Genomic DNA, 16,901 nt, shown 5'->3' with positions numbered 1-16,901 from the left:
GCACTTCCTAAATTGAGTTTTATCCCTAGGAGATGCACTTCCTAGTTTGGTTCATTCAAGTTTCACCTGTAGGAGACGCACTTCCTAGTTTGGATCATTCAGGTTTTATTCTTAGCAGACGCATTTGCTAGTCAAATATTTTTGGTTTTACTCACAGGAGATGCACATCCTAGTCAAGTTTTTAGTTTTACTCTCATTATTGCATCAATAACATAGGTGATTTACAATTTTTCTAATAACTCATAAATCTTCCTAGTGCAAACTGGGGCAGAAAATTTTGTTTGTTCTGTTGTTTGATTGCAGGAACCTACTTGGAGAATGAAGGAATTCGTTTAAGAATTATTTCAAGTTTCAAGTCAGTAGTAGGCACCCACCTGGAGAATGAGGGAAGTCATTTCAGAATTCAATTCAAGTTAGAAGTAACAGAAGCTCGCGGCAAGAATGCAAGTCAATTGTTCGAGGTGACCAACAGAAGTAGTCTTATTTAAAAAAAAGGGAAAAGAAAAGAAAGTGAATCCAAAATGCAGAAGCAGAAAAAAGTTGTAAACTGATCAAGACGTGGTTGAAGTCAGGAGTACTACATGTCCGGTATTAATCCGAAAAACTGAAGAAGAATGAATGAGCGTCAAGGTTCAAATCTAAGGTCTGCATGAAGAACCATTCAAGACTCAAGATCAAGCTTCAGAAGAGTTATAGATAGGAATTTTGTAACTCATAGCTGACAGGCTTAGTTAGTCTTTTTTATTTTTTAATTTTGATGTAATAACAGGACTCCGGACCGAACCTCAACGGAACGACACTTCAATCGGGCTCTCCATCTCAGTATACTCCATCACTGTTCCGATTTTTGAACTACACTTGGCCTGATTCCTTTATAGCCAAAGATATATAGGCAGCTCAGATACCAGAGCTCGGTCACATTCTCCCTTCTTCAAGTTTTTGGTCTCTCTAAATAATGGTTGGGTCAATAATGGTTCGTTCTTTGTCTGAAAAATCTTCGTGTTTCCAGTCAAAGAGGAGCAACTGTAGACATATAATTTTTGATCCTCCCCGAGATTTTACCACTTTTAGCGTTTAAATATTTAGTTTAGGTTTAATATCGTTATTTTAACTAGTTTTGACTCTTTGACTTTATTTTTATCACAAAATTGAAAAATACAAAAAATAGTTTCATTTTTCTCTATTTAATTAAGGTATTAGGTAATTTTAAAAAAATATTATTTTTAACCTATTTTTATTTTTAGTGTATTCCTTGAAAATATCAAAAATAGTTTCATGTCATAATATAGTTGTTTTAGTTAATTAGGATTAATTTTAGATTTTTATGGTATTATTTTAGAAAAGAAATTAATATTTCTAGCCAAATTGCAAGAATTATAGAATTAAAAGCCAAATTTATAACCCAATTCACCAAGTCCAATCTTTTTGGCCCAATTGACCCACTAACCTAACCCTAAGACCTAAGACCTAAGATATCTTCCGCTTTAATTTATCATCTCTTTCACTTGGGGGAAAAGAGAGAGGAAGCAGATCGGCGCCCCCCTCTAATCTCCAAGACCTTAGAACCAAACACACTCAAGAACACCAGATTGTATCATCTTCTTTACCTCACTGTCGCCGCCGACCATCTTATCTCCAGCCACACCACCATAGCTGCCAAACCTCGACCACCCTATGATTCCACCTCTCACCAGCCACAAACCCAAGAAGAACTCCACCCTAACAACAAGCAGCCACAGCTGCTCACACTCCTCCTAATCTAAAGAACAAAACCAGCCGCCCCAATTTCCCCAAATCATATAAAATTTTTAGTTTCCTTTTAATTCCGTTTGTTCTCAAATCCAAACAAGAAAATATGTTTCTTCTTCTTGATTTAAATTGCGTCTTTTCAGAAATAGAGTTTGATTGAGGTCATTTCGGGTTTGGATTGAAGCAGTCATCCGAGGTCGGTTTGTGGTCTTGGTCGGGGCTCCTTTGTTCGATTTTGACGTTGTTTCTCGTCTGATTTTTGGGATCGAAGGAGTGCATGTTTGCTGAATTTTTTTAACGTTGATTAAAAGAATTTCGGTTTAACAGGTTCATTTCTGTCTTCCCTGTCTCATTCGATTTTTGTTAGATTTAATTTTCCTTCTGTTACTTGGATTCTGTTTCACTTTCATGTTTAAGTGCTTATGGGTTTGAATATGTTTGCTTGGAAATATTGATTGCATCGAGTCTTACATGAATATGTGGTGTGTTCGATTAGTCTTCTTGCTTGAATTTTAACTGATTCGCCGCTCGAGATTGTCCTAATTCGCTTGTTGATAAAGATTTGTTTGTGCCTCTGTAGTATGGTTTGAATTGGTTATGGCTGTCATCTTTCAGGATTCCTAAGATAAGACAAAATTTCACCTATTTGAGTTCGAACTTCGAATTAGTGTTCGTTGTCAAATTTTCTTGATTATGTATTAAAATCAGCATGTAATTGATCTTCTACTATTAGAGATGCTAGAATAGAACCTAAAAACTAGAAGTTATTTTGCTATTTGAAAGGATTTGAATATCTCTGTTTTAGTCCATGGTGTTGGCCCTCAAAATATCAAGATCTAGTTCCTCGACTCGTTAATTTAGATTAAATGGGTTTCATGTGCCGAGTGTGATGTTTGGCATTTTATCCTTACAATGATATAGTTTTTACATAATCGATATGAGTCTTGAAATTTGACATAGTGGAAATTGGCAAAATTGGGCTGATGTGGGATCTATTTGATAGCTTTTAGTTCAATTTTTCTCCTTTTTTTTCTTCTTCTTGTTTTAGCTTTCTTTAACTCTTAGATGTCGTAGATGATCTTAGATGCTTTCTTTGTTATATATGTTTGATTTCGCTCTTCTGATTCGTATTTGTTATTGTTTGAATTTGCCTCTTTGTACAAAATGGGTTGTGGGGGAGTGGTAGAAAAGCCTAAGCCCATTAGCAAATAATTTGTTCCATGTTTTAGGTATCGGGTTCGGCCTAATAAAAATAAGAAATTATAAGAAAAACATGTCATGAATTGTTCTTTTTAGTTTTAGTTTTATTTATTTTATTTTTCTTACATTATCCGCTAGGAGCATGCTTAGACTGTCATCACTTGAGTAGGCAAGTCTTAGGATTTTTGTTAGTTTTGAGCGAGAGGTTGTCCGTGAGTTAAATTTATCCGGGGAATGCCCCATAGACTTTGTATATATTTTATCCGGGGTATGCCCCGTAGTGAATGCAATTGGAGGCCGTGACGAAGCTCGTGGAAGAAGTATGGTATATATTAGTATTTAGGACTTTATTTTTCCCTTATATTTTCTTTTATTAGGTTGGGATGACCTCGAGCCTCTTTTGCTTTTGCTTTCTTTCTCCGTTCGAATATTTTAAAATCCAATAAGATCAAGTATGCAACCGTACTAGTTACGGGACTCGGGGAATGCCTAACACCTTCTCCCTGAGTCAAATGAACACCCTTACCTGAATCTGTGGTGTAGACTTAGTTTTGGAGTCCAAAGTGTTTTAAAAGGAAAAATTATTTCTAAAAAATAGTGACCTGGCACACCGAAATCAAATATCAGGTGGCGACTCTGCAAAATCTTTTTGAACACAATTTTGTCACTTTCAATTTTGAAAACCCTTTTTAAGCTTTACAAATTTTTTTATTTATTTTTAAGAGGGTTAATGAGGTAGAAACAAAAGGGGTGTGACATTAAATTTATTTAGTTATTTCAATTTTAACTTAGCTAGGATGTTTTTAATCAAACTAACTTATCAATTGTTACTTTAATATGTGCTTCCTTAATTATTAATACTAGTCTTATGAGTATACTATCTTAAGTGGCAAAAAACTTTTTTTTAAAACGTATAAATAATATTGAAATATTGTGCTTGAATGATAAAATAACAATACATATTCCTAAAACTAATAAATATTGATCCTATATACATCACTCAATAAAAGATTGAAACTGACAGAAGAGAAGTTCTCAATCATTAATCATTACCTTCAACTACAACATTGTTCCATATTTTAATTTTATTTTATACTAAATAAATATGAAGTAGTGCTTGAGATGTATCATATTAATCATTACAAATTTATACAAAAAATATCTCTCTTTTATCTTTGTAATTTTAAAATTCATTAGGTAATGAAATGTCTCTCATCTTTAAAAATTTTATTTTCGATTCATTAGGTAATAAAATATCTCTCATCTTTATAATTTCGATTCTGTTACATCTCGCGTTTTCGTACGTTAAAAGTTTCGTCTTCAGTTAATTGACATAGACTCAGGGATGAGATTATCTTGAGGTTAACGTATTTACGCTTTTTATAACAAGCGATAAGTAAGTGTCATGAAGGATAAATGGTACATGAATTAAAGAAAACGAGTTTCGTTGAAAGTGGCCAATTTGGGATAAAATACGGGTCGAGCGATAATATCCGATAATTATGGACTAGTATCATACAAGGTACCATATGACCACGGTAGTGCGATGTATAAAGTATATTAAAAATAAATAGAATTTTAAATAATTTGAGATAATTTTTAAATTACGCAGGTAATTGATTAATTAATTACCGGGTAACAGAATATTATTCAGTTAACTAATAATTGAAAAAAATTAATAAATTAATCCCCAAAACGGGGCATAAAGCCACAATGACTAAACATGACTCTTAGTCATGTATGCCTAGGTGGCTACCCAAGAATAAATGGGAATTTAATAAAACAAGACTTATAACAAGTCTTGTTATATTTCCATATTGGAAAAAGGAAGAAACAAAAAACGTTAACTATCCTAAAGTAATATCCTATCTTCTTGGTTTGAATGTTTCAAAGACAGAGGCTTAAAAATCCGTTCAAACAACTTCAAAGAAGTAGAAGAAATTTTCGTTCAAGAATTTCAAAGAAACAGAAGTAAATTTCGTTCAAGAATTTCAAAAAGCAGAAGCTTAATCCGATTTTTGGAGTTCTAAGGAATGTTATACGGAGTTTTCGTTACTCCAGGTATGTTAAGGCTATCCCTTCTTTCTTTTGGCATAGTCTAAATTATACAAAAAAAACGAGCAAACGCACAGTTTCCATAAATTACTCTATTAATAGAAATACTAAAGGTGTCTATATTCTTGATTCCCTATGAGAATTTATTATTATTATCTTTTGTTCATAGGTCTTAGAATAATACGCAGTTGAAAAAAGTTTATCTGAAAGAAATATTGAGATTATTACGTATTTTTCATGCATTTTACCCATTCATACATGTGCATTGACCCATGACCAAATGGTTTTATATACGCGTGTATATGTAAATATATGTATATGAGATATAAAAAAAGGTTACATCGTTATATACGCACCACCACCTGATCAGTTGGTATATATTGATAATGTTGCCCACAGTGGCCGAGACGATATGATGGGATGCCCGCAGTGGCTTGATGATATTATGTACACCCATACGTATGCATGACACGACATTTATACGCACGGGCATGACAGTATAAATGTTTCAGAATTTACAAAGTAATTTAGATTTACGGATGGGTTTCTTTATTCCATATTTCGTCTATGTCATTTACGTACTAATTTTCATGCATTACATACTCAGTACATTATTCGTACTGATGCCCTATTTCATGGGGACTGCGTTTCATGCCCGTAGGTGCAGGCAGGCAAGCTGACGGTCCCCCTTCTTAGGATCCTTGATCAACGAGAGTTGGCACGCTCAACTTGATCCGGAGCTGCTTTTGATTTTGGTACGATATGTTTGTATATATATATGGGTATGACGTAGCTCAGTCTCATTTTTGTACAGTTATATTTCTATTAGAGGTATGTAGATAGTATGTCTAGTTGGGTTGTATGTGGCCTTGTCAGCTTTCAGTTTTGGACGTATAGTTGTCTTTAGCAACCTTTCCAGCTCGCCCACTGTATTCTGCATGTATACGTACATATGCTTTTGTGGCAAGTTTCCTTCATGTATGTTATTTTCATAATTCAGCAGATGTTATTCAGGTTCATATGTTAGTCTCATACATAGGGGTGTTTGACAAGTAGGACTCAGGCACCCGTCGCGGCCCATCGATTTGGGTCGTGACAAAAGTGGTATCAGAGCAGTTTTGCCCTAGGGTTGTCTACAGACTGTATCTAGTAGAGTCTTGTTTATAGGTGTGTTGTGCACCACACTTATCGATAGGAGGCTACTAGATATTTGGGATGGTTACTTTTCTTTCTAATCTAGATTGTGTGATAGAACTGAGTCATAAGTATCCACTCCTAATCTTTACCTTATTTATGGTTTTAGTGATGCCAGTTACTACTAGACGACAGACACAGACCGCTAGCACAAGTTAGAAGGCTACGGAAGTGTTAGAAAGAGATATAAGTTACATTATGGAGTCAGACCCATTAGAGATCATAGTTTCTATTGAGGAGGATCCATCCGAGGATCCATATGAATCATTCATTCGAGCTATTTCGACCACTTTGGCAGCAGAAAGGGTGAGAGGAATTACGATCTCACCAAGGCCCTTAGTTTCATTACCATAGCCCGTTGATCAGGGTATGAGGGGAGTAGAGCATGGATTGGCACAGCCGAGTTTCCCTTAAGCTCAAAACTATGTCAAGGTATTTGCAGACACTAGCTCTTTTGAGGTTCCAGATAGTCCACAGTCTTGGGAGTCCGTCAATCAAGGTTCATTATTGTATGTTATGGGATAAAGGAAATGGATAGTAGTCGGGCCAAGAGGAGGAAGGTAACTGATAAGGATATGAAGGTTTCGCTTTGAAGTGTGTCTGATTGAGGTTCTTATATAGGACGAGGCAAGGACCCTCTACTGTAAACTTCCTCCAAGTGTCAGTTTTTGGTTGGTGAGTTCCACCTCTTCTTGGAGTATTACCAAGTCAGGGTTGTAAAGGTGTTAGGTTGTTATGAGGACGTATAGAGCCCCATCCCGACTTGTATATATTATGGTAATGCCTACTTAGAGGTTTTGCAGACAGTATCCTATATATAATTTTGGGTATGATATGTCTATAGCCTTGCCGACCCATATGTATATAAACCTTTTTCTAAATTAGTTATGTGAGTTAAGTCTTAATATTGTTACTTAAATATATGGATGTCGCATGTAATGGTGCGTGATAGATTTGATAATAAACAAGGATAAGGTACATGGTGTTCGGTTGGGTAGAACTTAATATTACAATGGGTACGGATTGGTTGGCCTTTTGTTATGCTAACATCAAGTGTAGGTCAAAGATGATTTGATTTAAGTTCCCAGGAGAGCCTATTTTAGAATGGGAAGGTAATACGGCATCTCTAAGAGGTAAATTTATCTCATATCTCAAGGCAAGGAAGATGATCATAAAGGACTATATTTATCACTTAGTTTGGGTTTGGAATATAGAAGTAGAGTTACCAACCATTCAGTCCATCCCGGTGGTTAATGAGTTTCCAGATGTTTTTCCCAATGAGCTTCCCAGTCTTCCGCTAGAGCAAGAAATTGATTTTGCCATTGACCTACTACCAGATGCTTATCCAATATCTATTCCTACCTATAGAATGGCCCCCGCAGAGCTGAATGAGTTAAAAGAATAACTAAAGGACTTGCTTGAAAAAAAAATCTTTATCAGACCTAGTAAATCACCATGGGGAGCACCTGTATTAATTGTGAGAAAGAAAGACGGTTCCTTACGGATATGTATTGATTATAGATAGTTGAATAAGGTGACAATCAAGAATAAGTACCCGCTCCCGAGGATTGATGATTTATTTGATCAGTTGCAAGGTGCCAAGTGTTTTTCAAAGATAGACTTGAGGTCCGAGTACCATCAAGTAAGGGTTAAGGATGAAGATATTCTGAAGACAGCATTCAGGACCAGATACGAGCACTTTGAGTTTCGTGTTATGTCATTCGGTTTGACCATTGCCCCAGCGGTATTCATGGATTTGATGAACCGTGTGTTCAGGCACTTTTTAGATCCATTTGTAATCATATTTAAAGACGATACATATTGGTATATTCTCGTTCAGAGGCTAAGCATGCAAATCACTTGCATACTGTGCTCAGAGTTCTACAAAAAGGGAAGTTGTATGCAAAATTCTCTAAATGTGAATTCTGGCTGAACTCTGTAGCTTTCCTTGGGCATATCATTTCCGGTGAAGGCATCCATGTGGATACACGAAAGACTGAGGCAGTGAAGACTTGGCCTAGACCCACAACACCGACAAAGGTTCGTAGCTTCTCCGTTTGGCAGGTTATTACGGGAAACTTGTAACTGAATTTTCTTCTCTTCTAAGCACCTTTAACCAAAGTGGTATGTGGTATGTCGCTTGATGTTCCGGAATAACATAAGGGAATCTATGGAACAAGCAAGTTGAAGAGAGGTTGCGAATAATTATAAATAGATAGGTGTAGGTCGCAAGCTAAAGTAGGGTAGAGCAACAAGGCTTTAGGAAGACAGGAGGAAGGATAAGAAAAGATGAGTGAAAAGGTAATGGGAACGGATAAATCCTTAGGGTTAAACTCATAAGAGAGCTGATAATTTCTCTAAGTTACAGAAGGCTCAATTTAGCCCGAATGAACTCAAAGAAGTCTAAGACTAGTAGCTTTTAGAATAGATGAAATGCTATCTTGATAGTGGAATAAGGGCAAAATTATGATGGATAAAGGATGAAGTTTGGGCCTCCGAAGAGGGAAATTTCATGAATTGTAAAAGGTTAGGATACCCATGTAAGTTAACTTAGGAGGGAACTAAGTTTCAATGAACCGATGCTTGTGAACGGAGTTTCCAGGCATTGAAGGGACCGATGGTTATGTTATCTATTGTGACGCTTCAGGCGTTGGATTGGGTTGTGTGCTAATGCAGAATGGTAAGGTTGTTGCTTATGCTTCTAGACAACTAAGAAAGCACGAGAAGAACTACCCGACCCATGACTTAGAGTTAGCCGCAGTGATTCACGCACTAAAGAGGTGGGGGCACTACTTGTATATCATTCATGTTGATATCTATACGGATCATAAGAGCCTACAGTATATCCTCAAGCAAAAAGGAATTAAATTAATGTCAAAGGAGATGGTTGGAACTACTTAAAGACTATGACGTTGATATTTTATACCATTCGGGGAAGGCAAACATAGTAGCTGACACCCTCAGCCGTAGATCTATGGGTAGCCTGTCATATTTACAGCCAGAAAAGAGGGGAATAACACATGAGGTTCATCAGCTAGCTAGTCTTGGAGTTTGGTTACTGGACTCAAGTGATATTGGTATTACTATTCAGGATACGACAACATCCTCTTTAGTAACTGAAGTAAAGGGACGCCATTACGAGGATCCTGTGTTAGTGCATTATAGGGATACCACCCCTCAGAAGGAGAAGACACCATTTGAAATTGTAGAAGATGGGGTCCTCAGAGACCGAGGATGATTATGTGTCCCTAATGTTGCAGGACTGCATCGGCAGGTTATGGGAGAAACTCACTATTCTCGTTATTCTGTCCATCCAGGAGCGACAAAGATGTATCATGATATCAAGGAGTATATTAGTGGGACGGAATGAAAAGGGATATAGCGGAGTTTCTTGCTCAGTGTCCTAACTGTCAGCAGGTTAAAATTGAGTATCAGAAACTCGGTGGGTTATTGCAGGATATGGAGATTACAATTTGGAAATAGGAAGTAATCAATATGGATTTCATCGTAGGCTTACCTCATACCCAGCATAAGTTCGACTCAATATGGGTGATTGTTGATAGGTGTCGTGCCCCGTTTTTTCCAACCTCGCGGAGGGAGGTCCAGGTTTCGGCATTCATAGGGGTGCAATGACTCATTTCCTTTTGGAAACTGGGTATTTGAAGAGTCGCCACCTAATGGATTATGGTGTGTTAGGGCACCTAGAGCAATTAACTCTTGGATTGGTTTGTATTACCAGAGATTAGGGTAAGGGCTAGAAATAACCTTAAGGGGAAGGTGTTAGGCACCCCTCTTGGTCCACAACTGTGGGTCCCGATCGAACTTATATTTACAAATTAGTCCATATAAACAAGTAAGTTGTAAAGCTCATTGAACATGTCAAGTAATGAAATAAAGGTTTGAACAAATTATACAAACAAAGTTTTAAATAAGGAGAGGATTTGGGGTAAGAAGGGGTCCTAGGTTGTTTATCCTATTGGATCACCCCACGTAATATTCGGTAAACACTTCTCAATGAGGGGCTACACGTGACATTAACGCGTAGTCATCATATCCCATGTCTACCCTTCCCATCCTCTTATTGGTCATGCAAAACGAGTGTTTGGTCATTGATTCCTATTGTGTGCTGCTACTCGTCCTTTCTTAATAGTACCGTAGGGAGTTGGGACCTCTACCTATAGATAGTTCTAGACGTACCCCTAAGGTTTTAAAGGCAAAAATCTAAGGCGACAAAATATCTGTTTACAAAATATTATAGGCCGACAAATGAATTACATAAATGAAATAAAAACTAAGAAGCTATTCTATAGGGAGCCTGCAATCAGGCCCAAGTTTTCCAAAGCCTCCAATGGTCTTTCAAACCTCATTTCCATAGACAAATCAGGGTCTAGATGCATCAAAGTTCTCTAAGGGTCTCAAGGACCCCGGGTAATGCTTACACCTAGACTTAGTAGCCAAGCATTGAACCAGTGTAGTGTGGAAAGCCAGCCTCAGTATGCCAGAGTTCCAAGGGTTCTCAAGAGGATCCCAAGGCAGTACATATACTAGAAGGGGCAGAACTTATTAACTAGGAGTAGAGTGAAAGTGCAGACACATGTTTGAAAGAAGCTTATTAAAGACTGGACTTAAAGATCTGTTTTGAAAGCAATTAGTAAAGCAATGGAGGTTGTTTGAAATAGGTTGGAGTAGTAAACATAGTTCAAACACTTCAGGATAAGACCACACACAGCAAGTTCACAGAATCTAAATGTATTCAGTAATCACACAGGGGTTAAGGGGTTTGGGGATACACACATTGCTTGCAGACACATGACCCTAGCAGGAGTACTAGGACTGGTATGGACATGCTCAGAGATACCTTGACATTGGCATAATCACAAACCAGTCATGAGAAACATAAACATTTAGAGGGGAATAGGGATTTGGGATTCACAAAATAGTAAGTGCATAGTAGGTAAAGGAAAACAATTGTCCAGACATGTTTGAATCACACAATGGAATACATAAGCTTAAAGGGAGGGGTGTCATACTAGCATGTGTAACTACAAACTCCACAACAAAATCATAAGTAAAAGCAAGCTAGAAATAAAAGAAACTGAATCATGAAAAGAAATGTAAGCACGTGATTTTTGCTTCACGGACAATCGCTCCAAAAGAAAATAAAAATAATGACAAATGACTTCGCTGTACAATTTTTCGATTTTTCCGTGACATGTGTTATTAGTCATTTGTGGGTCTGTCCATTTCGCATCTAGTAATTATCAAACAAAATACAAAAAATATTTGTCGTTAAAAGAAAATTCAAAAATATATGTATGTGTGCATCGTTCATTCTAGGCTGTGATCTAACCATTTTTTTTATTTCATTTATGTGTGTTTATTGTTGTAGGTGTTACACAATATGCGTGTAAGTTTTATTTTAATTATTTACCTTGTTTTTTAGGAATTTTTGGTTAATTGGTTGAAATAAAAAGGGAAAGGAAAATCTGATTGGGCCCCAAAACGAGGCCCAAAACCAAAGCACTGATCCAGCCCAAGTCAGGCCTGCCCAAACGCTGATTCAAACGACGCCGTATCAGCTCCCTTATCAGAACCGTTGATCTGACTTAAACAAATGGTCCTGATCAAGTTGATCACTTCACTTCGACGACGTCGTTTCAGGCAGATTAATCTAAGCCGTCCAACTCCTTGATCCAACGGACCTAGGCCATTTCCCTTAAACCCGTCAAAACTCTGACTCGATCCAGCCTCACCCGGTCTCACCCACTATCAAACCCAAAACGACACCGTCTTCCCTAAGTAAATAGATCCTGGCCATAGATCTCGTTTGATCCAACGGCCAGGATCTAAACCCCTAGATCATATATAAGCTTTCTATCGTACCCCACGCCCCCTATTCGAACCCCCCTCCACTCATCGTCTTCACCAAAGCACTGAAACCCCCCCAAACCCTAGCAGCAGCCCTAGTCTCCCTCGCCATTAAAGCTGGTGGCATGGACGCCGGTGACCATCTCCTGAACACCCTAGGACCACCTCACTGTCCTAAACATGGATTTGCTATCCATTTGCCTCGAATCACCTTCCTTCGTCTCGAATCTTCATTTGAAGATTTGAGACGAAACTCGATCTATACCAAACCACCCCATCTTCATACCAGACACTCCCCGGACCCTCCTCGTGACCAAACCAGACTTGGTTTGGTCCGAATCTACCCACAACTCCTAAAAAACCAGATCTGAAAATCTAAAACCTAGAACACAGATAGCCTTGGAATCCAGCCGGCCTTAACAAGGGTTTGAGGTTTAACGGATCTTAACCAAGGTGTTCTCATGTGAGAACACCCTGGTTAAAATTTGTTCGGCCTCAAATGGTCAAAGTTGAGTCAGATTTGGGTCAGTTTGGTTTAAACATTTTTCGGTAAGTTTTCCTTTCCCTTTGTTTAGTTCTAATTAAGTTGTCAGCATGTTTCGTTGTGTTTGTTTGTTCTTTTTGTTATTTTTCTGATTTCTTCCATCTCTGTCAAAGACCTTTTATTTGGTCGATTGTTTTCTGTGTGTGATTTGAATGTATCCTATGATAAACATGTTCGATTAGGATAGTCGTCGCATAAATAGTTCATATAGGTTCCCAGTAATTGAACAAAAGTTGTCTGATGCCCTTTGGGTCCCTGTACGTATAGTTTATATGAGCGATTGATTATTACCTATTATAATTAGTATAGTCGACTTGATAAATGTCGTCGATTAACTCCCTACGACTGAATGATCAGATATGCTAATACGTACAACCTCACATGACTGAACAAACCTGTATTGTGAAATGAATATTGGACATTATCTGTGAATGCTAGTTTGTAACTACATTGTAAAAACAATTAAAAGAATCAGGCTAGGGCAATTCTGAAATTGAACTTTCAGAAGTTCAAAAATGCCCTGATGCTGCAATGGGCATGACAGTAATAATCAAGGGCTAACAGGGGTAGTCTGGGGTTTGAAAAGAACAAAAATGATTAGTTTAAATGAGCTGACAAGTAGGGTACTAATTTGGGATTAAACTAATACCAATGGGGAACAAGACACAAGAGTATGAGGTTTAAAGTGAATACTTAAATGAACCCATAACTCTTGATTAAAGAAAAACCAGGCGTGGGGAACAAATGGCTGGCATCAAAAGATGCTTAGGCATGGGGTTTAAAGGGTATGGGCAGTCTGCAAATGGCAGAATCCAGGCAGCTTAACTACACTGGTCGTTTGGCTTATAAATAGGCCATTTCAGAACTAAAAAAGGGCTGGGGAAAATTTAGTCTTGAGGAGAGGTCTTGTGAGTTGAAGAAAACTGAAAAAACAGAAAGAAATTTCCAGAAATACTGTAACTGAACACTGTCCAAAAATTGCACAAAGAAACCAAGTCGGTTATCCTAACTGGGATTGTTATTTGTTCCATTAAGAGAAGTCTGTGTTCTTCTGCTGTGATTGTCACTACATTGAGTTTTCTGTGTGCTGTTGGTTTGAGTTTTAGTCTCCTTGATTGTCGAAAGTGTGCTGGTTACTTGCTGAGCCTTGGTGGTTATTGAACTTTTGTGGCTATAGCACAAAAAAATTCTGTTTCCTTTCTCGACTGGTTTTGTTTCCTATCCTGTTTTCCTGGGATTATTAGTCCATTGCTCGATCACTTGTTGAGCTTCATCATTGTGGCTATTTTGGTGGTTGCTGTGTTGTTGCTGTGTATTTGCTGTTGCTGTGTTTGTTGCATATTACTCAGCTGATCATTCCCCTTCTGCTTTTGCTTGGCTATACCAGGTACACGTTCTAAATTCACTGATGTAATGATATGTTTGGAGCTGTATAAAAGCACAAGGTTATGGTAGTCCAAACATGAGCATGGCTACCTTTATTTTGCTGATCATTGTTTAGAATGTTGGTATTTAACATGTAAAGTTTAAATTTCAAACTATGTAATAAGATAGTTTCTCAGTCCATAAGGAGTTTGGTCTAGCAATCCATTGTTGTATGTAAATCAGTAAGAAGTTAGCTGGATAGTAGTAATACTCGGCCAGCAATGGCGTCGCGTCTGTTAAAATGAACGCAGTAATCACACTTGTTTCGCCTTGATCCTTCAGTGAATATGCGTATCTTGAGGGTACACTAGGCAATCTGAATTACAGCCAAAAGATAAAAATCGCATAGCTAAACACGTGATAACACCACTTGAGTTAGACAGGATCATCATGCAGTCGTTTCGTTTTGTTAGTGGCAAGCATGTGATGAATAATTAACTGAACCTCCTACGTATGCTCGTTAATATATAAGGTCAAATATGCCTAATTTCTTCGCCTAAGGATAATCCGTTTCGATACTGTTGTGCGTCAATCCCATGTTTCAGTTTCTTGAATAATAGAACATAGAACGAAGGTCATCCCTCTTTGTACAAACTCTGCTGCAATTTCCTCATTTTTGTGTCAGTTGTACGCTAATAGCTAATTAGTATTTTCTCAGCATGCAATCAATCAAGGTATTCTCTTGTGTTTTTTTTAGAGACAAACTTAATAGAAGAATGTAGCTGCTATAGGATATCCTTTTAAAATAAAGACGAGATGAGCCTCGACAAAAAATAAAGAAAAACGTACGAATTGCGGGGCCCTCGTTTAATATATATATTGAAGCATTCAATCCCTAAGGTGGGTCGTTTAGCAAACCTCACGACCCTCCCATAATAATAACGCGATAGCCTCTTTAAGCGCGTATCTAATAATTTTACCTTCTTAAATTCGGGTGCGCATTTATGTGACCCAAATCCAAATCTCGACGGATTCGAAATGTGTTTCTAATCACGGGTACATTGATTGTGACGTGGTTCGAGATGCGTGTCCATGACGTTGTAAATTCATTTTAAAAAAAATAAGAATGAGATGAGCCTCGCCCAAATGAAATACAAATTTGCGGGGCCCTCAGTAAATATTTGCTTTAAAAAATTGTTTAGACTTTGGGATGGACCGTTTAGTAAAATTCCACGGTCCTACCCAAAATAAATACGCTAGTCGCTTTAGGCGCGCCTTTAATAATTTAATTTCCTTAAACTCGGGTTCACATTGATGTGACCCAAATCCAAATCTCAACGGAGTCAAAGTGTGTCGATGACCACGGGTACATTGATTGTAACGTGGTTCGAGATACATTTTATAACGTTGCAATTCTCGATAAAAATAACAGTAAATGATAAAAGCGGTTGAAAGATAAAATTTGCACATAAGTTCATATTGTATTTAAAATCAGATAAATAAGCCAAATATAACAGTTGAGCGACCGTGCTAGAACCACGGAACTCGGGAATGCCTAACACCTTCTCCCGGGTTAACAGAATTCCTTATCCGGATTTCTGGTACGCAGACTGTAATATAGAGTCATTCTTTTCCTCGATTCGGGATTAAAATTGGTGACTTGGGACACCCTAAATCTCCCAAGTGGCGACTCTGAAATAAATAAACCAATCCCGTTTCGATTGTCCTTTAATTGGAAAAAACTCCCCTGCGCCCCCTCGGGTGCGGAAAAAGGAGGTGTGACAGCTCTGGCGACTCTGCTGGGGATCATTTATGCCCAGAACCACTGGTTCAGGGTTAAGAATTCGAGCTTAGAGTAATTGTTATTATTTGGCTTTATTTATTATCTGATTTTTTACATGATGTATGCCTAATGTGCTAAATGATGCTTTTACCGCTTTAATATTATTTGAATTGTGAATATATACAACTGTTACGAAACCCCCTTCTTTCTGAGTCTTCTGAATTTATGGTGTACACGTGCGCGTGACCCACCTTTCTGTTAAAGTCATACCAAATAAGACGGAGTTGGGACAAGTAACTAGGCCGGGCAGACTTTCGTGCTCCCGGTACGTTGCCCCCGCTTCGGCTCAAACTGTCTGTTTGGGTAAGCCAGGTTTAGAACAATCAACCTCAGGTTTTACACTTAGAATAACTCAGCCATGTACCGGATCCCTAGTAGGAACGTTTATTTGCATCACGTGCATTTGACTTAGGGGACTCAACACAGGGGTTGGGTCTGTCTAAGACAGGTGAACCCGAAATAAAAAGACCATCCTGATGCATCCTACTTGCTATATGTGCATTCATTTGCCTCGAACATGCTTGCTGACCGGCTTAAATGAAATCATGGTAAGAGCCGAGGAATAAAATGGGGTTTTTTTTTTCATAATTAAAAAAAAAATTTATATATATATATATATATATATATATATATATATATATATATATATATAATAAAAAATAAAATATAGTTTTCAAATCTTGAAATAAAGGTATTTAATCTTGAAAGGTATTTAATCTTGAAAATAGTTTGAAAAATTCCCAAAAATAGTTTTAAATCTTGAAAATAGTTTTGACTGAAAATGATTAGAGTATGTTTTCAAAATGAGTCTTGACTTTATTAAATTAAATTTCAGATACAAAATGAGCACCACACAAAACCCCTCCTCCGCAAATACAGAAGAGTTTCTGTTCCAGCTTCAAATGTGGTGGTGTGAATTAGGCGAAGATGGTCAAAAGTGGGTCATCAAGCATTTGGGAAATCTCCCGGACATTATGAAAGTTAAACCCCGTGATGATCTGATTGCGGCATTAGTAACTTTTTGGGACCCTGTTCACAATGTCTTTCGTTTCTCTGACTTCGAGCTCACTCCTACATTAGAGG

At 37.6% G+C, this 16,901-nt stretch overlaps 1 long non-coding RNA gene across 2 annotated transcripts; it reads left to right on the top strand.

The window, feature by feature from the left end:
- Window positions 1–1,486: 1,486 nt before the first annotated feature.
- LOC104244418 (uncharacterized) lies at window positions 1,487–14,196 on the top strand. Of its 2 annotated transcripts, XR_011406225.1 has the most exons (3): window positions 1,487–2,076; window positions 5,666–5,759; window positions 13,998–14,196. It is a non-coding gene; the product is annotated as an uncharacterized lncRNA (long non-coding RNA). The 2 variants fall into 2 exon arrangements; XR_011406224.1 differs by lacking the exon at window positions 13,998–14,196 and having other exon boundaries at window positions 1,504–2,076; window positions 5,666–6,023.
- The last annotated feature ends 2,705 nt before the right edge of the window (window positions 14,197–16,901 follow it).

The sequence above is a fragment of the Nicotiana sylvestris genome, chromosome 3 (assembly GCF_000393655.2).
Source record: "Nicotiana sylvestris chromosome 3, ASM39365v2, whole genome shotgun sequence".
Taxonomy (NCBI): Eukaryota; Viridiplantae; Streptophyta; class Magnoliopsida; order Solanales; family Solanaceae; genus Nicotiana; species Nicotiana sylvestris.
The sequence above is the reverse complement of the archived record's forward strand: the minus strand, read 5'-3'. Positions and strand labels throughout refer to the sequence as shown.